The 23,110-nt window shown below is 50.2% G+C and overlaps 1 protein-coding gene across 3 annotated transcripts in view; it reads left to right on the plus strand.

Moving 5' to 3' along the window:
* The first annotated feature begins 1,326 nt into the window (after positions 1-1,326).
* The window catches only part of ELAVL1 (ELAV like RNA binding protein 1), a 67,372-nt gene continuing 45,588 nt past the window's right edge, over positions 1,327-23,110 (plus strand). For 2 of the 3 annotated variants that reach the window (XM_075611710.1, XM_075611712.1), the window contains exon 1: positions 1,327-1,479. The gene's annotated coding sequence lies outside the window, so the exon portion shown is untranslated. Of the gene's footprint in view, positions 1,480-1,575; positions 1,701-23,110 lie in introns of those variants that run through there. The other variant, XM_075611711.1, reaches the window with a different exon arrangement.

The following is a 23,110-nucleotide window of genomic DNA, read 5'->3' on the forward strand; positions in this document are numbered from 1 at the left end:
GAATATCGTTGCCGCCCTTCGAATAATCAAGGCCTAAGGAAGATATACAGTGACCAGGCGTCCCGGTTTTTAATAAGCTGCCCGGTGCCCCAACAATTGTGAAAAAAGTCCTGGTTATTAATTAAGTGTCCTCCCGTTTGGGCGGGTAGGAGATAAGGGGAGGCCGGCGGAGGAATGGCTGCTAACTACTTCAGCTTCCGGGCAGCAGGTGCGCTGCATAGCACTCCTGCACTGAGCTGCTGCTCTCTAAATCTCCCTGTTCCTCAGTGTGTGTGTCAAGGTGGTAAGTGTGTGTGTTTGTTGGCAAGTGTGTGTATTTGTAATGGATAGGTGTGTTTCATGCATTATGTGCATGTATATGTTGTATATTTCGTATTTGTATATGTTGAATATAAATGTGTATTTGTATATGGTATGTGTGTTAAACTAATGTTGCATGTTTGGTATGTGTGTATATGGTGTAGTGTTTGTGTGAATATATGGGGGGGTGGGAGAGAGAATGGAGGGGGGGGATGAAGGGGCGGGGGGAGAGGATGAAGGGGCGGGGGGAGAGAGGATGGAGGGATGGGAAAGGGAGGAGAGGGATGGGAAAAGGAGGAGAGAGATGATGGGGGGAGAAGATGGTAGGAGGGAGAAAAAAAAGGGGAGGGCAGGGCGCAGTTTGATTTAATTTGTTTTCGAAATATTTTTTAATGTATCCCGATTTTTACATTTGAAAATCTGGTCATCCTAGGAAGATAAGACATCTGTGTACTCTTAGGATTCCTCAGTGTCAGTCTGTGATTTTTAGCATCTGTACTCTCAACACTTGAATGGTGTCAGATAAAAACAGTACTTTGCCATTAAATGTAATTTTGCTAGACCACAACTCCCAATTGTCACCAATTTTGTGCCTTAATATTCCTGTCGATTTTTTTTTGTAAAACCAACCCAGAGAATTTACTTATCACAAGCTAATTAAATAAATATACTTGTCCAACTATTTAACAAATCACTATAATTTATTCATTTTGCTCCTAAACTGGACTAACCCTTTCAGAGCTGATTCTTCTCGAGAAAAAATAAATCGACTTAAAATAGCAGCAATTAATGTAAAATAAATGGGAATACATGCAAAAAAATGATTATAAATATTAGACAGTGCTATAGTAACGGGAAACTCTGATGCACAAATAGCCGCCATTCTCCCGCTCAGTCACACAACTTCTCCTCATCCCGCCAGAGGCCGGATATGGCGCCCAAACCCCACACTGGGATAAACACACCAACCAGCCAATAGGATGCCTGCAATCGGCAGTGCGGACCAATCAGCGCGCGAGTTGGGCGGGGTTTGTAGGGCAGGTCCGCGCCGGCGTCGTAGTCCCCATTTTTTTTTTTGTACGCCAGAAACCGTTGCTGCGCTGGAACGTCTGTACCGGGCGACGGATCGCGAACCGAGCCGCTCATCCGTCTGACGAAAGGCCGCGGGAGTTCCCAGGGGTAAGAATTGTTAAGGTTGACTGGGGGGAGTGGAGAAGTGCCGTCCGGAGCGCTCGTTTTGAGGGAAGGGGGGCGGGAGCCCATGCGGCCAGGCGGAGTAGGCCTGAAGTGGAGCCTGCAGCCAAAGTTATCTACCTGCCGTCTACGTGAGGTAGTAGAACGAGTTACGATTTAGGAAAGACCGCTGCTGAGGTAGGCCTAACTGGACAAAGGAAATCTTGGTAAGCGAATGGTTTTGTCACTTTTACTGTATCCAGTCATGACTGATCTCCTAAGAGAGCGAATCTGGCGGTTAGTCATTTATATTCAAACCTCGTGCGCCTTTGTTGTTATACTTTACTCCCGACTTCGGTTTTTAATTAAACCCCTTTTCAAATATCTACCTGTCCTATTTATTCAGCAACGGCTTTGGATACATTAGCAATACCAATACGTAAGCGATTACTTTTTCTGTTATTGCTGAGGCAAGAGAGTGAAAGCTGAAATCACTTCGCTTTTTTTCAGTGTAAGAAAACTGCAGCAGAGCGGCAATAGTGTTTAACTATATGTGCCATTAAGTATTTTCAGTTCTAATATTTTTTTTTTGCTCTTAATCCCAATTTATTTGCAGAGAACATGAAGTGCACTGATTTTTCCAGATAGTCTGTGGCCACGAAAAGTTAATATTTTCTATGATTTGGATATGTTTGTAGTTGAGTATGTCCTCACTTTATCTAGTATATAGCTAGTAATCGTTCCCAATTTTCCTATAATGCTGTAGACAAGTGTAATTTGAAAAGTATACCAATTACAGAAGAATTTACAATGCATGTGATCTGACACAATTCGTGAGGGTTGGGGGTTCTGCAGAATTTCACAATATCATTATTATTAGGTTCCTTAACCCCAAAAAGTTTGCAAACCACTGCTGTAGGCCGTTAGATCCATTTGATCGCGCTCAAGCCTTGGTCTCTTCCAGTCACTTTTGTATTTATTTGCTGTTTCGAGTCCCATCACCTCTGTTGGAATGTATTCATTACCTTTTTAGTGAAGACTTGGAATACAGCAGTCTGCACAAATATCTAAAAGCTCAAATCATAGTTCAGAAAAATAAATGGGCTGAGGTGGCGCTGATTAATTCTTTCCCCTCTTTTCTTTCAAAGTCCAACTTTAGAGATGGTTATAAAGTAATCTCGATCAAAAACTGACCTTGTTTCTGATGCTGTAATTCTGCTGCAGTAAGAATGACGAACAATATGAACTTATTACTGGAAGGGAATCTGTAATGGTTAAAACGTATTTTTTTACACTAATACATATATGTGAAAACATGCATTCTATATATACTGGCACGTGTTATTAATGTGTGGATTAACTTTTCCAAAGTGTGTGTGTATATGTATGAGTGTGTATATCTCTCTCTCTCAGTAATTTATTTATTTATAAAATATTTTACCAGGAAGTAATACATTGAGTTACCTCTCGTTTTCAAGTATGTCCTGGGCACAGCGTAAAACAAATAATACATGGTTACAAGTACAGTTACATAAATGAACAAGGTATACATTATATACAGAGACATTGCGTGCACAGTTAAAGAAAATATATATTATGAGCGTATGAAACAGTTACAGACCAGATTAAAGTGTGAGACAGCCTTAGATTTGAAAGAACTTAAGCTGGTGGTGGATATGAGTGTCTCTGGTAGGTTGTTCCAGTTTTGGGGTGCACGGAAGGAGAAGGAGGAACGTCCGGATACTTTGAGTCTTGGGACCATGAATAGTCTTTTGGAGTCTGATCTCAGGTGATAGGTGCTGCATGTGGTAGGGGTGAGGAGCTTGTTCAGGTAGCTGGGTAGCTTGACCAGAAAGTATTTAAGGGTGAGACAGGAAAGGTGAACTTTGCGCCTAGACTCTAGTGATGACCAATCTAGTTCTTTGAGCATTTCGCAGTGATGTGTGTTGTAGTTGCATTGGAGAACAAAACGACAAATTGAATTGTAGAGGGTGTCAAGTTTGCTAAGGTGGGTTTGAGGAGCCGAGCCATATACTATGTCTCCATAGTCAATAATTGGCATTAGCATCTGCTGTGCAATACGCTTTCTGACCAGGAGACTTAGGGAGGATTTGTTCCTGTAAAGTACCCCTAGTTTGGCATAGGTTTTGGGTGTCAGGGTATCAATGTGCATCCCGAATGTTAAGTGGGAGTCAAACCATAAGCCCAGGTATTTAAAACTAGTGACAGGTGTTAGGGTGGTGTTAGCGTTGGTTCTAATCAGGAGCTCAGTCACTGGAATCTTTACAAATTTAGTCTTGGTCCCAAATACCATTGTTACAGTCTTGTCAGTGTTTAAAACAGTTTGTTTTGGGAAATCCAGTTTTCGAGTCTCAAAAAGTCAGATTGAAGTATGTGTTGAAGGTCAGAGAGGCTATGGCTGTGTGCATATAGGATTGTGTCATCTGCATACATGTGTATTGAGGCTTCCTTAAAAGTTGTGGGAAGATCATTAATGAACACTGAGAAGAGTAGGGGCCCCAGAACAGAGCCTTGCGGGACACCACAGGTGATATCCAGGGGGTTGGAGTTAGAGCCTGAGATGGACACATGTTGGGATCTTCCTGATAGGTAGGACTGAAACCAGTTTAAAGCATGTTTCCCTATTCCAGAGCTCTGGAGTTTAAGCAGGATAACATGATCAACTGTGTCAAAAGCCTTTGCAAAATCTAGGAATACTGCACCAGTGAGTTGTCCCCGTTCCATTCCACACTGGATTTCATTGCAAACTTTTAGCAGGGTAGTTACGGTGGAGTGTTTGGGACGAAACCCAGACTGGAATTGGCTAGGGAAATTTGTCTTGGTGTAGAAATCGCTTAATTGGGAGTGGACACATTTTTCCATTACTTTGGATAGAATTGGAAGAAGTGAGATTGGCCTGTAGTTTGAGACAGTGTTTTTGTCCCCATTTTTGAAGATTGGGACAACTCTGGCAGTTTTCCAGGTCTTAGGGATGTGGCCTGCAGACAGGATAGAGTTGACTATGGACGCAATTGGTTTGGCAATGGCTGGGGCACCAAGTCGTAGGAACCTAGATTGTAGTAAGTCGGGTCCACATTGGCTGCTTAGTTTTAGTTTGAGGAGCGCTTGTGTAATCTCCTCTTCAGATACTGGGCTAAATTGAAAATTGTGGGCAGTGTTGGGAGGGGGTGGGACTGTAGGGATACTCCCAGGATGAGATTCATGTTTGCGGTTTGTGCTGCGTTTCGCTAATAAGTTAGTGGCACACCCCACAAAGTAATCATTGAATGCATTTGCAATGTCAGTGGGGTTTGTCAGAGTAATATCCCCCTTAGTGATATTACTTGGTTGTTGATGGTTAGGAGGCTGGAATATATTGTTGATAACCTTCCAGAAGTTAGCTGGGTTTGATGTATTTTGGTGGAGATTGTCAGCGTAATATTGTGCTTTTGCATGCCTTGTTTGCCTTGTGCACATGTTCCGCATGCATCTGTAGTGATTGAGATCCTTGGCAGTGACAGTTACTTTGTAACTTTTCCACAAGGCATCCCTGAACTGGTAGAGTGCTATAAGGTCAGGTGCAACCCATGGAAGGTGGGCCCCCCGTACCCTTATTTTGCGTAGTGGAGCATGGGTATCGCAGAGTTTTAAGAACTCGGATTCGAAATAGTCGAGCGCAGAATCGGGGTCGGGAATTAAATCGATTCTGTGCCATGGGCAGTTGGTAAGGTCATCCAGAAACTGTTGTGGATCTTAGCTGACCAGGAAGTACATTTGCCATGTCAAGTGGGCAAAAAATGTAAACTGTTCATCAATATAATTGGCTGTATAGAAACATTGCCACCCTTACGGCAGGGGTGTGAATTTTTTTTTTTTGTTGGGGAGGGTTGCGGCGGTTACAGAACCACTCTTTCCTAAAGCATTTAAATTAAATGCCGGGGAGGGCGCGAGGCAGGTGCTCTGTAAGGCCTCGCCCAGGGTAAAATCGAGCGCGGTGACAGGTGCTCATGTTGCTTGCTCGATTCCTGGCCAGCTAGTGGGGGGGGGGGGGGGCAGGGCAGAAGAGAGCCTGAATCGCGGGGGGAGGCCTGAACCGCGCACGTAACAGGCCCAACACGCGGCGACAATTTTTTTTGTCTGCATGCATCGCGCCCTCCCACACTCACATGTACGCGTGTGCGGTATGGACGCTCCGATCCAGGTACAACATTTTGACTGCGCAGCTTGCGCGTGAGTGAGTAATCACCCTGGACATGTCCTAACTCGCTTACCTTGTCTCCGATGGCTTCGGGCAACACGGCGTCACGACGCCGGCACAAAGGTGAGGGGCGCGAGAACTGGGGAAGAGCAGGCAGGGGGGGCGCAGCATCAAAAGTTTGTGCAACCCTGCCTTACAGTGACACTTTTATTTTATTACCTCTCGAGACTGAATGTTTTTTTTATTGGATACCATTTAATTTGATTCTAAGACCTATAAACCAGTGTTACGAAGAGAGATTAGATGAACTCTCAAAAGACATGGTTACTGTAGAACTTTTAACGTTTACACTGATTTGAACTCGTTGGAGGCACTTGCTCCTAAAGGCAATCTATTATTGATAGCGCAAACTAGTGTCAGCCTTAAAACACACACAGTGTAATAGAACAGTCAAAATGACTGATATATAATGGTGAATAGGTTTAATCAGTGAAAAAGTGAGCAAAAAATTTCACCGTACAGGAGAGATGCAACTGATTCGTGAGATGTTTCCCAACATCACATACAATGGAAAGCACAGGACTTTCACTGCCCAAGAGACTCGCCATAGTTCGTGGAAAAAAAAAAATAAATGCATACATAGGGCAAATGTGCTAATAGCAAAGGTTCAAAAGACAAAAAAAAACCTCTCAAATGTCCACACACGTGGTGATAGATTATTTCAGGCGTGTACAGATAAATCTGATCAGGAACTAGGTGTAATGTAGGGTAATACGGCTGGACCTCCCAAAAATAGGAGAGAAAAGAACAAGCATAGTACAGATCAATTTTATAGATAAAAAGTATAAGAGCAGTAAGCTCCAAATACTCTCATGCTCCCAATGTAAAATTAGGCATTTTGACCACTCTGGGTACTGCAGTCATGGCTTTCCGAACGCTCGGTCAGTCACTGACTGGTTAACCGGCTTTCCCTCTATGGCTCCGTCGTGCTTCTGGGTTCCCAGCTGGAGCCGCGTCCGGTTAACAGAAGCATAGGTGGGACTTTAGCGAATCCTTCCAACATGCAGGAGTCTGCGGCGAACGTCACTGACCAGCGAACTGGCTTTCCCTCTATTGCTCTGTGGTGCTTCCAGGTTCCCAGCTGGAGACAGACCGGGAAAAACAGACGTGCAGGAGACTGCGGCAGGCACAGGTCTCTTACCATACATGCACATACATATATTGTGTGTGTGCATACATAAACCCACACGTGGGTGTGTATGCCTACGTGGATATACACACGTGTATATACACACTCGAAAAATGCACTCGCTCGGGGCGAGTGTATTTTGCTCGCTGTCGAGTGTTACCTGCTGAGTCTCCCGTCATTCTCCTGCTTTACCCCTGCAGCTCGTGTGAAAATGGCTGTGATTTGACGTCACGCAGTGTCAAGATGCCATGAAAACTTGACACCGTGTGACATCTTGACGTCTAATCATAGTCAAACTACTCAGACAGCTGTTTTGACATTTTGGGTCTCATCAGTGTGAGGTTGGTTGTACTGGCTTTGCAATTTTCAAGGCTGGGTAGGATTTACCATACACATTTTTATTTATATAAAACCAGTACAACCAATCTCACACTGAGAACCAAAAGGTCGAAACAACTGTCTGAGTGGTTTCACTGGCTTTGCCCAAATCTAATCCCATGCTGTGCTTAAAAACTGAATTAACAGCGATCATTATCTTATAAGTGTTCCACGAAAAAAAGGATTTCAGGCAAAGGGTGACACGGTGTGCTCATTTGAATGTCATTTCCCAGAATCCCTTACTGTAGTGGAAGCACTATGCTAGTTGATAATGGTGATATGGTGAAAGGCAGGGTTGCAGACCTGTCCAAGACATGTGGATGTGATCTTTTTATTTGCTATATAGTGTAGGTTTCTTGTCGCCTTTTTCACCCACCATAACGTAAAATGTGTACACACCCACCCTCCCCCTGGTGCAGTTTATGACTTAAGGTGTTAAATGGTCCGCGTGTCTATTAAGCTCGGCTAACACTGTACAGATACCTGTATATCTGTCTCCTATCTATCTCTCATTCATTCCTACGGCTGTGTCCATAGTGGTTGCAACAGCGCGAGCGCCATAAGCAAACCAATGGAGGCCAATGCTCGTGCTTAGTGCTCGAGCGGCGAGGCGACCGATGCTTGGCGAGACAACATTTTGTCTGCTGTTCGGCCGGGTCACGTGAGTGGTTTGCCCAATGAGGGCGAACCAGCTTTGTGATGTCGCCCCCCTAATAAGAATTAATAACAGACGTAATGTCCAAAAGGGAAATGACATATAGATACAGAATTTTGATCCTATGAGGGTCAGAAAAAGGTCCCTAAGTGCTGCACTCAATGCTGTTATTTCTAGGAGGATAGGACTATAGTAGTAAAAAGTCCAACAAGCCCAAATAGGGCCAAAAAAAAATACAATTTTATTACTGCCATAAATATACATAGTGAAGATTACTTACCCCTCTTCCTGCCCATCCTCCCCTGCACAGCGTAGCTCTCCTCCTCCCCCCTGCGAGTCATAGCTCTCCTCCTCCCCCCTGCGAGTCATAGCTCTCCTCCTCCCCCCTGCGAGTCATAGCTCTCCTCATCCTCCCCCCTGCGAGTCATAGCTCTCCTCATCCTCCCCCCTGCGAGTCATAGCTCTCCTCCTCCCCCCTGCGAGCCATAGTTCTCCTCCCCCCGGCGAGTCATAGCTCTCCTCCTCCCCCCTGTGAGTCATAGCTCTCCTCCTCCCCCCTGCGAGTCATAGCTCTCCTCCTCCCCCCTGCGAGTCATAGCTCTCCTCCTCCCCCCTGCGAGTCATAGCTCTCCTCCTCCCCCCTGCGAGTCATAGCTCTCCTCCTCCCCCCTGCGAGTCATAGCTCTCCTCCTCCCCCCTGCGAGTCATAGCTCTCCTCCTCCCCCCTGCGAGTCATAGCTCTCCTCCCCCCCTGCGCGTCATAGCTCTTCTCCCCCTGCGCGTCATAGCTCTTCTCCCCCTGCGCGTCATAGCTCTTCTCCCCCCTGCGCGTCATAGCTCTCCCCCCCTGCGCGTCATAGCTCTCCCCCCCTGCGCGTCATAGCTCTCCCCCCCTGCGCGTCATAGCTCTCTCCCCCTGCGCGTCATAGCTCCTCCCCCCTGCGAGTCATAGCTCCTCCCCCCCTGCGCGTCATAGCTCTCCTCCCCCCCTGCGCGTCATAGCTCTCCCCCCCCCCTGCGCGTCATAGCTCTCCCCCCCCCTGCGCGTCATAGCTCTCCCCCCCCCTGCGCGTCATAGCTCTCCCCCCCCCTGCGCGCCATAGCTCTCCCCCCCTGCGCGCCATAGCTCTCCCCCCCTGCGCGCCATAGCTCTCCCCCCCTGCGCGCCATAGCTCTCCCCCCCTGCGCGCCATAGCTCTCCCCCCCTGCGCGCCATAGCTCTCCCCCCCTGCGCGCCATAGCTCTCCCCCCCTGCGCGCCATAGCTCTCCCCCCCTGCGCGCCATAGCTCTCCCCCCCTGCGCGCCATAGCTCTCCCCCCCTGCGCGCCATAGCTCTCCCCCCCTGCGCGCCATAGCTCTCCCCCCCTGCGCGCCATAGCTCTCCCCCCCTGCGCGCCATAGCTCTCCCCCCCTGCGCGCCATAGCTCTCCCCCCCTGCGCGCCATAGCTCTCCCCCCCTGCGCGCCATAGCTCTCCCCCCCTGCGCGCCATAGCTCTCCCCCCCTGCGCGTCATAGCTCTCCCCCCCTGCGCGTCATAGCTCTCCCCCCCTGCGCGTCATAGCTCTCCCCCCCTGCGCGTCATAGCTCTCCCCCCCTGCGCGTCACAGCTCTCCCCCCCTGCGCGTCATAGCTCTCCCCCCTGCGCGTCATAGCTCTCCCCCCTGCGCGTCATAGCTCTCCCCCCCTGCGCGTCATAGCTCTCCCCCCCTGCGCGTCATAGCTCTCCCCCCCTGCGCGTCACAGCTCTCCCCCCCCCTGCGCGTCACAGCTCTCCCCCCCCCTGCGCGTCACAGCTCTCCCCCCCCCTGCGCGTCACAGCTCTCCCCCCCCCTGCGCGTCACAGCTCTCCCCCCCTGCGCGTCATAGCTCTCCCCCCCCTGCGCGTCATAGCTCTCCCCCCCCTGCGCGTCATAGCTCTCCCCCCCTGCGCGTCATAGCTCTCCCCCCCTGCGCGTCATAGCTCTCCCCCCCTGCGCGTCATAGCTCTCCCCCCTGCACGTCATAGCTCTACCCCCTGCGCGTCATAGCTCTCCCCCCCTGCGCGTCATAGCTCTCCCCCCCTGCGCGTCATAGCTCTCCCCCCCTGCGCGTCATAGCTCTCCCCCCCTGCGCGTCATAGCTCTCCCCCCCTGCGCGTCATAGCTCTCCCCCCCTGCGCGTCATAGCTCTCCCCCCCTGCGCGTCATAGCTCTCCCCCCCTGCGCGTCATAGCTCTCCCCCCCTGCGCGTCATAGCTCTCCCCCCCTGCGCGTCATAGCTCTCCCCCCCTGCGCGTCATAGCTCTCCCCCCCTGCGCGTCATAGCTCTCCCCCCCTGCGCGTCATAGCTCTCCCCCCCTGCGCGTCATAGCTCTCCCCCCCTGCGCGTCATAGCTCTCCCCCCCTGCGCGTCATAGCTCTCCCCCCCTGCGCGTCATAGCTCTCCCCCCCTGCGCGTCATAGCTCTCCCCCCCTGCGCGTCATAGCTCTCCCCCCCTGCGCGTCATAGCTCTCCCCCCCTGCGCGTCATAGCTCTCCCCCCCTGCGCGTCATAGCTCTCCCCCCCTGCGCGTCATAGCTCTCCCCCCCTGCGCGTCATAGCTCTCCCCCCCTGCGCGTCATAGCTCTCCCCCCCTGCGCGTCATAGCTCTCCCCCCCTGCGCGTCATAGCTCTCCCCCCCTGCGCGTCATAGCTCTCCCCCCCTGCGCGTCATAGCTCTCCCCCCCTGCGCGTCATAGCTCTCCCCCCCTGCGCGTCATAGCTCTCCCCCCCTGCGCGTCATAGCTCTCCCCCCCTGCGCGTCATAGCTCTCCCCCCCTGCGCGTCATAGCTCTCCCCCCCTGCGCGTCATAGCTCTCCCCCCCTGCGCGTCATAGCTCTCCCCCCCTGCGCGTCATAGCTCTCCCCCCCTGCGCGTCATAGCTCTCCCCCCCTGCGCGTCATAGCTCTCCCCCCCTGCGCGTCATAGCTCTCCCCCCCTGCGCGTCATAGCTCTCCCCCCCTGCGCGTCATAGCTCTCCCCCCCTGCGCGTCATAGCTCTCCCCCCCTGCGCGTCATAGCTCTCCCCCCCTGCGCGTCATAGCTCTCCCCCCCTGCGCGTCATAGCTCTCCCCCCCTGCGCGTCATAGCTCTCCCCCCCTGCGCGTCATAGCTCTCCCCCCCTGCGCGTCATAGCTCTCCCCCCCTGCGCGTCATAGCTCTCCCCCCCTGCGCGTCATAGCTCTCCCCCCCTGCGCGTCATAGCTCTCCCCCCCTGCGCGTCATAGCTCTCCCCCCCTGCGCGTCATAGCTCTCCCCCCCTGCGCGTCATAGCTCTCCCCCCCTGCGCGTCATAGCTCTCCCCCCCTGCGCGTCATAGCTCTCCCCCCCTGCGCGTCATAGCTCTCCCCCCCTGCGCGTCATAGCTCTCCCCCCCTGCGCGTCATAGCTCTCCCCCCCTGCGCGTCATAGCTCTCCCCCCCTGCGCGTCATAGCTCTCCCCCCCTGCGCGTCATAGCTCTCCCCCCCTGCGCGTCATAGCTCTCCCCCCCTGCGCGTCATAGCTCTCCCCCCCTGCGCGTCATAGCTCTCCCCCCCTGCGCGTCATAGCTCTCCCCCCCTGCGCGTCATAGCTCTCCCCCCCTGCGCGTCATAGCTCTCCCCCCCTGCGCGTCATAGCTCTCCCCCCCTGCGCGTCATAGCTCTCCCCCCCTGCGCGTCATAGCTCTCCCCCCCTGCGCGTCATAGCTCTCCCCCCCTGCGCGTCATAGCTCTCCCCCCCTGCGCGTCATAGCTCTCCCCCCCTGCGCGTCATAGCTCTCCCCCCCTGCGCGTCATAGCTCTCCCCCCCTGCGCGTCATAGCTCTCCCCCCCTGCGCGTCATAGCTCTCCCCCCCTGCGCGTCATAGCTCTCCCCCCCTGCGCGTCATAGCTCTCCCCCCCTGCGCGTCATAGCTCTCCCCCCCTGCGCGTCATAGCTCTCCCCCCCTGCGCGTCATAGCTCTCCCCCCCTGCGCGTCATAGCTCTCCCCCCCTGCGCGTCATAGCTCTCCCCCCCTGCGCGTCATAGCTCTCCCCCCCTGCGCGTCATAGCTCTCCCCCCCTGCGCGTCATAGCTCTCCCCCCCTGCGCGTCATAGCTCTCCCCCCCTGCGCGTCATAGCTCTCCCCCCCTGCGCGTCATAGCTCTCCCCCCCTGCGCGTCATAGCTCTCCCCCCCTGCGCGTCATAGCTCTCCCCCCCTGCGCGTCATAGCTCTCCCCCCCTGCGCGTCATAGCTCTCCCCCCCTGCGCGTCATAGCTCTCCCCCCCTGCGCGTCATAGCTCTCCCCCCCTGCGCGTCATAGCTCTCCCCCCTGCGCGTCATAGCTCTCCCCCCCTGCGCGTCATAGCTCTCCCCCCCTGCGCGTCATAGCTCTCCCCCCTGCGCGTCATAGCTCCCCCCCCTGCGCGTCATAGCTCCCCCCCTCCTGCGCGTCATAGCTCTCCCCCCTCCTGCGCGTCATAGCTCTCCCCCCCTCCTGCGCGTCATAGCTCTCCCCCCCTCCTGCGCGTCATAGCTCTCCTCCCCCCTTGCGCGTCATAGCTCTCCTCCCCCCTTGCGCGTCATAGCTCTCCTCCCCCCTTGCGCGTCATAGCTCTCCTCCCCCCTTGCGCGTCATAGCTCTCCTCCCCCCTTGCGCGTCATAGCTCTCCTCCCCCCTTGCGCGTCATAGCTCTCCTCCCCCCTTGCGCGTCATAGCTCTCCTCCCCCCTTGCGCGTCATAGCTCTCCTCCCCCCTTGCGCGTCATAGCTCTCCTCCCCCCCTGCGCGTCATAGCTCTCCCCCCTGCGCGTCATAGCTCTCCCCCCCTCCTGCGCGTCATAGCTCTCCTCCCCCCCTGCGCGTCATAGCTCTCCTCCCCCCCTGCGCGTCATAGCTCTCCTCCCCCCCTGCGCGTCATAGCTCTCCTCCCCCCCTGCGCGTCATAGCTCTCCTCCCCCCCTGCGCGTCATAGCTCTCCTCCCCCCCCTGCGCGTCATAGCTCTCCTCCCCCCCTGCGCGTCATAGCTCTCCTCCCCCCCTGCGCGTCATAGCTCTCCTCCCCCCCCTGCGCGTCATAGCTCTCCTCCCCCCCGCCTGCGCGTCATAGCTCTCCTCCCCCCCCCTGCGCGTCATAGCTCTCCTCCCCCCCCTGCGCGTCATAGCTCTCCTCCCCCCTGCGCCCTACTTTAGCGTTGGACCAAAATAAATACCTGCTCTGGAAACCGTGACGACGGTGCCAGGTACGGCAAGCACATGCGTCCAAAAACCCTACGCGTTTCACAGTCACTGCAGTTTCCTCTGGTTCTATTGTTCCAAAACACCTCTTATATACAAATCGCAGTAGGTGTAATTGGTCCACAGAAATTGGTTACATAGTTGCATAGTAGATGAGGTTGAAAAGACATACGCCCATCAAGTTCAACCTATGCTAAATTTAGGCTACAGATCCTTTATCCTATATAATTACTTATTGATCCAGGGGAAGGCAAACAAAAAAACCACTGTTATATCATCCAATGATATCTCATAAGGGGAAAAATAAATTCCTTCCTGACTCCAAGAATTCTTGACCAACATCCTTCCCATGTTTACTTATTTGGTATATCCCTGTATACCTTTCTTTTCTAAAAAAATGTTCAACCTTTTTTTGAACAAATCTATTGTATCTGCCATCACAGTCTCCATGGATAATGAATTCCACATTTTAACTGCTCTTAGGGCTGTTATATAGAGCATGCGGCCGCGCGTGCCTATGCAAACGCATGTGCTGCATGCTTTTCGTAAATATAGTGAGAGGGGCAGTGTGTGTGTGTGTGTGTGTGTGTGTGTGTGTGTGTGTGTGTGTGTGTGTGTGTGTGTGTGTGTGTGTGTGTGTGTGTGTGTGTGTGTGTGTGTGTGTGTGTGTGTGTGTGTGTGTGTGTGTGTGTGTGTGTGTGTGTGTGTGTGTGTGTGTGTAAAAAAATATTAAGTTTGTGCAGACTCAAAAATACATACACACGCGCATATACATACATACACATGCATACATACATATATACACACACGCATATATAAAGATTATTTTCCCCGTCTTCCCTACTCCCTGTCGGCTCCCCTCGCCGTGCGCGCGCGCGGCCCTCGTATAGAAGGGCTGACTCACGTCAGACAACTAAAATTCCTCGCGCGTGCGCGGCGTAGCGCGCGCCCAGCACTATAGAACGTGCCTTGCTGTCAAGAACCCTTTCCTTTGTTGCTGGTTAATTCTCCTTCCCTCTAAGCTAAAGGGATGCCCCTGAGTCCTTTGTACTGCCCTTGGGATGAATAGTTCTTTTGAAAGCTCCTTGTACTGTCCCCGAATATATTTGTATATTGTTATCATATCCCCTTTTTAGACACCTCTTTTCTTTGTAAATAAATCTAATTTAGCTCGCCTCTCCTCATAAGTTAGATTGTCCATCCCCTTTATTAATTTGGTGGCTCTTCTCTGCGCAGTCTAGTTCCATAATGTATTTTCTAAGGAGTGGTGCCCAAAATTGTACTCCATATTAAAGGTGTGGTCTTACTAATGCTTTGTAAAGGGGCATAATTATGTTTTCTTCCCTTCCATCCATTGTCCGTTTTATGCAAGATAAGTATACGCTTATAGTGCCGGCGACATGACGGTCGCTGGAAAATCAAATAGAGATGACTTCCAGCTATTGCGACCGCTCCGTCGCGCTGTTGCGTTGCGCATGCTATAGGCGTACGTGACGGCGGCAATGCATTTGTTTTGCCGCGATGTCGCCGGCACTATAAGCGTAGCCTAAGACCTGGTTTGCCTTTGCAGCATGACTTTGGCCACTATTGCTAAGCCTGCTGTCTACAAGCACTCCTAAATCCTTCTTCAGCAAGGATTCCCCCAATTTATCCCCATTTAATTTGTAAGTAGCCTGTTTATTCTTGCATCCCAAATGCATAACCTTACATTAATCTGTAGGAAACCTCATCTGCCATTTTACCTGCCCAAGTTTCCAGTCTCCCCAAGTCCTTATGAAGAGAAATTACATTCTGCTCTGATTCTACTACCTTACTAAATTGTGTATCATCGGCAAAGATGGAGACTTTGTTCTCGATGCCGACCTCAAGGTCATTAATAAACAAGTTAAAAAGCAGGGGGCCCAGTACCGATCCATGAGGTACTCCACTCATGACCTTTCCCAACCTGAAAAAGTTCAATTTTTGACAACCCCCTGTTGTCTATCCTTCAACCAGTTTTCAATCCAGGTGCATATATTTTAACTGAGTTCAATTTGCTTTATTTTGTATACCAACCTCGTGTGGAACCAAGAAAAACAATGGGCAGAAAAGGCGCACTAAGTAGCTAGTAAATTTATTAAAAACCCTTTTAGGTATTATATAAAACGAAACATAGGCAAAAACACAGACTCCAAAAATAAAACACACAAAGTGAAAGTATTATAAAATAAACTAAACTTACAATAGCTCTTTAAACATGAAGAGAGGAGCCCGAGAGCTCCGGTAATCAGCTGAATGCAGTGGTAAAAACGGGTCCGGACTCAGTCTGTTCACTCGCGCTGCAGGGAAACCCTCACTCTCACGGACGCCAACTCCGAAAACTGAAGATCCACAGAGCAGCCTCACGTGACCTCTTCTCGTTTTGCACGTAGTGCTTCCTGATATCTGGATAATATCGGATAACTTCCAATAGCAATGGCTGCCAAGGAGACTCACAAACACAAATTCTCTCCGGGATCTTGTTACAAAACAGTATATACAAAAAGAAAGGTAATCCCCGGCGCTAGATATTATAAATACCACCAATTCCCACTGTCCAAATGGAACCCCCAATCCAAAAGATTTGTCCTTTGACGGAATCCTGATGGGCTTCTTAGTCACTGGTTCTCCCCCTGTTGTGCCATACAAAGGGAACACACCATTGCACAGTAGACAAGAACAATTGGGAACTCTCGCTGCAGACTGTAACGCTTGTGCTGCCCACAAACCAGACAAGACCCCGGTACTGAGGTGGGAAGGGAGTATACCACACACCCACAGCAGCGGAGGCGTGCCTGGAGGGTAGTTTGTAATGTTGCCGGGTCTGGGCTGGAGATAGAGGGTTTGTTGGTATACTTGACGGGTCCTGGCTAGGAGAATATAGTATTGTGGAAGTCCGGAAGCCAAGGTCTGGGATTAGAGAGAGCTGCGTAGTTGGTATCTGTGGAGCTAAGTTCAGAGGTTAGAGAGGTGCACGTAGTCCAGGGTATGCCGAGGTCGAGATCCAGAGGGTTCACAAACAGGCCGGGTTGATAACAAAGCGATAGAAGCGCCACACAGGCGTGAAACGCGTAAGAGCTACCCTCCATTCCTGTCTGCACCATAGTGTCTAAATAAAGAAGTTTTTTACTCTACTGCTGAGATCCTGATCATTGCATGGCTGTGCTCTGCTACTCTGCATCGTGCGGAATCTCTACTGATAACAAAGTGATAACTGCAAGACAAATGAGAGGGCAAAGCACAAGACACTGGACAGCACTAGGCTACGAGAGGTTATGCTGAGCACTGACTGAGTGCGGGAACAGGAAATATAAAGGAACAGGAAACAATAGCAGTGGGGGCGGAGTGGAGGCTCGGCCCCAGCAGAGACCGGGATAGGTTCACAGGAGACGAGGGGGATTTAGTGCTTGCCACGCAGCTGGGGATCGTTGCGCGACGCCGCGCCCTAGGGAGGCGCGACGTGTCAGGAGGCAGTCAAGCTCCGTGGCGGCAGCAGAAGAGGAGCGGGTACATGCTCGCTCTAACTGGAGTGGGGGTGCGCGCACGGGCGTAGAGTGGAGCAGAGGCATCGGCAGCTGCAGTACTTTCAGGAGGTGAGGGAACACACCGCATGGCACATGTTCCCTGATTCCTTACACAGACACACAAATTGCCTACTTACAAGATACCTTGATAAATGTAGTGGATATAATCTGTGCTTTGGCCAACGTCCTCTCCCCGAAATCCACGAACCCCACGTGGTATGTCTGATTGGATCCGACTGGCTCTGTCAAGTCACTTTCACACACCGTGCATCGGAACACTCCCACAGGTAAAATAACAAAGAAAAAGAATAGTGCGGTACTGCGAAAAACACTTTAATTAAAAATAGAACACAGAAGACGAATGCATACTTGCATTGTCACGTCTTTCCAAATGTTACAATAATGCCGTCCGCAGCATGAAATCTCAGCTCCCAGCAGTGATTAGACTGACGTTGTTCTCGCCTCGCAGCTGCGAGCCCCGATGCCCATACTGATAGTATCACTGCTGTGCTCCAAAGACTCCACACTGACAAGCAGAAAAAACAAGGCTCCTCCCTCCGTGTTTCGTGACGTCAGTGATCACTTCCTCAGGGGATCATAGAGCCCTATCAACATTACTTACTATTTATACCATCAATGGTTAACCCTTAAGTTACCTGAGGCAAAATATACCGTCGTATAGAAGGCATATAGCTAACATTAAAAAAAGGTCAGTGACACCAACTCGTGGAGAGATGGAAATACCTATCGGTCAATTCACGTTAATTAATTCAAGGCATTAAGGTTAACCAATCCCTCCCGTAGGTGCAGCAAAACCCTAGACATATATAAAATAAGGTCAAAAAGCAATAAAATTGACCTGAAAACAATTTGAAACTAACAAACCATAAAATAAGCAACCACCAGCCATTGCACATAAAAGAGCAACTAAAAAAATATGTTTAAGAATACAGACCTAACACTACCCAAAGGCAATATTAAAAATAAAAATCCGATGTTTCAATTCTTCAAAAAGGATGCCAAATCGAATTTGATGTTCAAGCCATCAGGGATAAGATCTTTAGTGTGTAAATCCAGAAACGCTTACGTCTGGACAACACCTTCAACCTATCTTCCCCCTCTCCAATTGGCTTTCGGGCAGTCCATGCCTTTTACATATTAGGCCTTGTGGGTTTTGTCCACGTTTGGTCTTAAAGTGATTGGGGACACTGTCTCCAATCCTCTTTTGATATTGTAAACATGCTCTGCAAACCGCCTTTTGAGCGGTCTCCCCGATCTTATGATATACTGCAGTCCACACGGGCATTCAAGCATGTAAACACTGAAACTGGTTTTGCAGTTGATAAACGACTCGATGTCATACATTTTACCAGTGACATTGGACTTAAACCCTTTACACTTAAAACTATATCCACATCCAATACACTTCTTACATGTGTAGTGCCCCCTTAAGTCATTTAGCCACACCGCATCTTTTGTGTCTTAAGGCACTGATAGGACAACTCGGTGCTACTGTGAGTTTTTGATTCTTAGCCCTTTTGTACACAAATTGGGGTTTAGTGGGTAGGATCGATTTAAATACCTTATCCCTTTGTAAAATCCCCCAATGCTTGTTCAGTATCTTGTTGATTTTAGGAGCAATACCATTTATTGGGTGATGAATGTGATGAGTACCCCTGTGTCCATAGTGGTACTTACTTTGGTTTTACTCATACTGGTGAGTGTACTCCTATCCACCCTATCCACAAACTGAATGGCTTGATCAATGACTCTAGTTTTATACTTTCTTTCAAGAGATTTCTAAGATCCCCTACCTGCTCCTCATAGGTGTACTTCTGTGAGCAATTTCTCTTCACTCTAAGGGCTTGGCCCTGGGGAATGTTTTTCAGCCACCTAGGATGGTGTAATCCTTGTAGAAGGTTTTGTTCTGTATGATACCATCCTCGATAAACCAAGATAAATCTAAAAAAAAAAAAAATGTAATGGTAGTGGCATCACTATTAAAAGTAAATGTAAGATTATATACATTGGTGTTGAGATATATTTTAAACATCTCTTAAGTCTTCTACTGATCCCTTCAAGACACACAGCATGTCATCGATAGATACTAATACTTTATAAAGGGTCGTCATTATGTTTACTTCCCTTCCATCCATTGCCCGTTTAATGCAAGATAAGATATTTTTTGCTTTTGCAGCTACTGCATGATTTTGGGCACTATTGCTAAGCCTGCTATCTACAAACACTCCTAAATCCTTCTCCATCAAGGATTCTCCTAATTTATCCCCATTTTATTTGTAAGTTACCTCTTTATTCTTGTTTCACAAATGCATAACCTTACATTTACCTGCATTAAACCTCATCTGTTATTTACCTGCCCAAGTTTCCATTCCCTCCAAGTCCTTCTGGAGAGAAATTACATCCTGCTCTGATTACAATTTACACCAATTGTGTAAGGTAGTAGAATCAAAGATGGAGACATCACTCTATGCCAGGCCTGCCCAACTCGTAAAGTGAGAACGGCCGAACTTCTCCAAGGAAAAAAAATATGGGCCGCACGGGTTAAATCATCATCTCCTCCAGCACCTCTCATCATCATCATCATCATTCTCATATCTCCCCCAGAACCCCTCACTATCAACCTTTACGATACTCCCCATCTATCTCTCATACCCCCATCTCTCCCCCTCACCCACACAATACCCCCTCCACATCCCCCCAGCCCATTCCATGTCAGCAGCCCCCCCAAGTCAGCATCCCATGTCAGCCTACCCCCCCATGTCTCTCTTCTCTCAATATGACACTCTCTCCCCCTCCCCTAAATGACACTCTCCCCCTCCCCTCAATATGACACTCTCTCCCCCTCCCCTCAATATGACACATTCTCCCCCTCCCCTCAATATGACACACTCTCCCCCTCCCCTCAATATGACACTCTCTCCCCCGCCTCTCAATATGACACTCTCTCCCAATCCCCTCAATATGACACTCACTCCCAATCCCCTCAATATGACACTCTCTCCCAATCCCCTCAATATGAAACACCCTCCCAATCCCCTCAATATGACACTCTCTCCCAATCCCCTCAATATGACACTCTCTCCCAATCCCCTCAATATGACACTCTCTCCCAATCCCCTCAATATGACACTCTCTCCCAATCCCCTCAATATGACACTCTCTCCAAATCCCCTCAATATGACACACTCTCCCAATCCCCTCAATATGACACTCTCTCCCAATCCCCTCAATATGACACTCTCTCCCAATCCCCTCAATATGACACACTCTCCCCCTCCCCTCAATATGACACACTCTCCCCCTCCCCTCAATATGACACACTCTCCCCCTCCCCTCAATATGACACACTCTCCCCCTCCCCTCAATATGACACACTCTCCCCCTCCCCTCAATATGACACACTCTACCCCTCCCCTCAATATGACACACTCTACCCCTCCCCTCAATATGACACACTCTACCCCTCCCCTCAATATGACACACTCTACCCCTCCCCTCAATATGACACACTCTACCCCTCCCCTCAATATGACACACTCTACCCCTCCCCTCAATATGACACACTCTACCCCTCCCCTCAATATGACACACTCTACCCCTCCCCTCAATATGACACCCTCTCCCCCTCCCCTCAATATGACACCCTCTCCCCCTCCCCTCAATATGACACCCTCTCCCCCTCCTCTCAATATGACACTCTCTCCCCCTCCCCTCAATATGACACTCTCTCTCTCCCTCCCCTCAATATGACACACTCTCTCTCCCTCCCCTCAATATGACACTCTCTCTCTCCCTCCCCTCAATATGACACTCTCTCTCTCCCTCCCCTCAATATGACACTCTCTCTCTCTCCCCTCAATATGACACTCTCTCTCTCCCTCCCTCCCCTCAATATGACACTCTCTCTCTCCCTCCCCTCAATATGACACACTCTCTCTCCCTCCCCTCAATATGACACTCTCTCTCTCTCTCCCTCCCCTCAATATGACACTCTTTCCCCCTCCCCTCAATATGACACTCTCTCCCCCCCCCTTGCACATATCACACCCTCCCCCTGCACCTCACATCACTTCCCCCCCCCCCTGCACCTCACATGTCGGCAGCCCACCCCCCTCACATGTCGGCAGCCCACCCCCCTCACATGTCGGCAGCCCACCCCCCTCACATGTCGGCAGCCCACCCCCCTCACATGTCGGCAGCCCACCCCCCCTCACATGTCAGCAGCCCACCCCCCCTCACATGTCAGCAGCCCACCCCCCCTCACATGTCAGCAGCCCACCCCCCCTCACATGTCAGCAGCCCACCCCCCCTCACATGTCAGCAGCCCACCCCTGCACCAGCCCGTTTTTCACCCCCCCACCAGCCCGTTTTTCACACACCCCCACCAGCCCGTTTTTCACCCCCCCCCCCACCAGCCCGTTTTTCACCCCCCCCCCCCACCAGCCCGTTTTTCACACACACACACACCACCAGCCCGTTTTTCACACACACACACACCTCTAAGGCCTCGTTCAGGGTGCCAGCTGCAGGACTCGGAGGGAGGGCGGGAGGGAGGCAGTGCGGCAGTTTGCTGGGCGATCTGTGTTTATCCCCCAGCAGACTTTTCAGCGTTGGGGAGGGGGCGGGGTTACACACAGCAGGGTAAGTATCGAGGTTGCAGTCATGAAATCATTCTGAAGAATGATTTCATTGGCTGCCTAGATCCCAGTGACGCTGCTGCAGCTCCAAAAAACGAAATTTTCGTTTATTGAAACTGTAGTCGGCTTCAACTCCTGGCTTCGGAGACAGGGCGGTTGCTACCCTGACAACCAGTATTCAAATTGAATACTTTGTTTCTCACGGCAGCACGCCCTCCCTCCGAAGCCAGCACCCTGAACGAGGCCTTAGATCAGCACATCCTCTCCCCGGTACTAAGCCCAGCCCCTGGCATGCCCTGCTATTGAAAAAAAAAATACTTACAGCTGCCGCATCCTCCTCATGCTGCTGCTGCCCCCGCGCACCGCAAAACCCGGGGGCTGGGAGGAGGGGTGGGGGGAGAGGGATGAATCGCCGCCATTTTTTTAAACTTTTTTAAAATTTTATTTAATTAACTGGCGCCGGACGGAGTCATCGCGGGCCGCACAGAGAGGCCAGGTGGCCCGCGGGCCGTATGTTGTGCAGGCCTGTTCTATGCCAACCTCGATCATTAATAAATAAGTTAGCTCAATACAAATGGCAGTTTTACACTGTTTGTTTGTTTTTTCTTCACATTTAAAATTCTGCTTTCCCTAGGAGGTCAGGATACTCTTTAAAAAAAAAAAAAAATGGAGGGCAGTATTATTGCCTACTTACTAACATTTGTGGCTCTTTGTGCTCCCTTGTTTGTACATAAGAACATAGTTATTATAAGTGCAGACAGTTTCATCAAAAATAAAAGGATAAACAAAGAATCTAATTTACATTATCGTATAACATTGATAAGATATTTTCCCAAAGGGTCTTGAGTGGAAATTGAGATTTCATGTGCTCCAGCATGGACACTCCCTTAGTTGAAACTCGAAATCCAGAAGTAGGGCTTTATATTCTAAATTCCCTTCATTGAGGACAACATAAGCTCACCCCTTTCCGAAATCCCTACTGACAGTTTTACGACTTGAAAAAAAAAAAAAACTTGCATTTTGACTCTAAAGTTTGCCTCAATATATAAAAGACTTCATAACTTTTTCTATAATATTTAGACACATGCCATCTCTACTGTTGTCTGTACTTAAGATGCACGCCTGCATATTAAATATGACCACATAACGTCTATTAACGTATACAGGCGGTCCTCGTTTTACGACGCTCGTCAATGCATCCCTATGGCCCGTTTTACGACGCCCGAACGGCTTATCCGACGCTCTTACGACGCTTTAAAAAATTGCTACAAATGAACAACCAGACGGCTGCAGGCTAGGGAGATCATTCTGAACAGTCTGTGTGAAGGTTTGGTGGTGTATTTTAGGCCCTAAACCATGGCTGATCAAAGCAAAAAGCAAAGTGCTGTTACTCCAAAAAGGAATAGAAAATCTATAACTTTGGAGACCAAGCAAAACATCATAAAGCGCTCTGAGAAAGGAGAGACGAACACAGAAATTGGACGTTCCTTGGATATACATCGCACAACTATTGTGACTATAATCAAAGACAAGTCAAGAATCCTGGAACAGATCAAGGGCTCAGCACCTATGCAAGGTACGACAATAAGGCAACGTGCTGGTCATATTGCTGAGGTGGAAAAACTCCTCATCATATGGCTGGAAGATCAATCACAGCGTCATGTGCCCATTAGTTTAGCCTTAATTCAGGCCAAGGCTTTGAGTCTGTATGAGGACATTAAGCAACAGCATGGAGAAGGGGCCACTGAGGAAACGTTCACTGCAAGTAAGGGCTGGTTTATGCGGTTTAAAGAGAGG

This window comes from Ascaphus truei, chromosome 8, assembly GCF_040206685.1.
Source record: "Ascaphus truei isolate aAscTru1 chromosome 8, aAscTru1.hap1, whole genome shotgun sequence".
Lineage (NCBI taxonomy): Eukaryota > Metazoa > Chordata > Amphibia > Anura > Ascaphidae > Ascaphus > Ascaphus truei.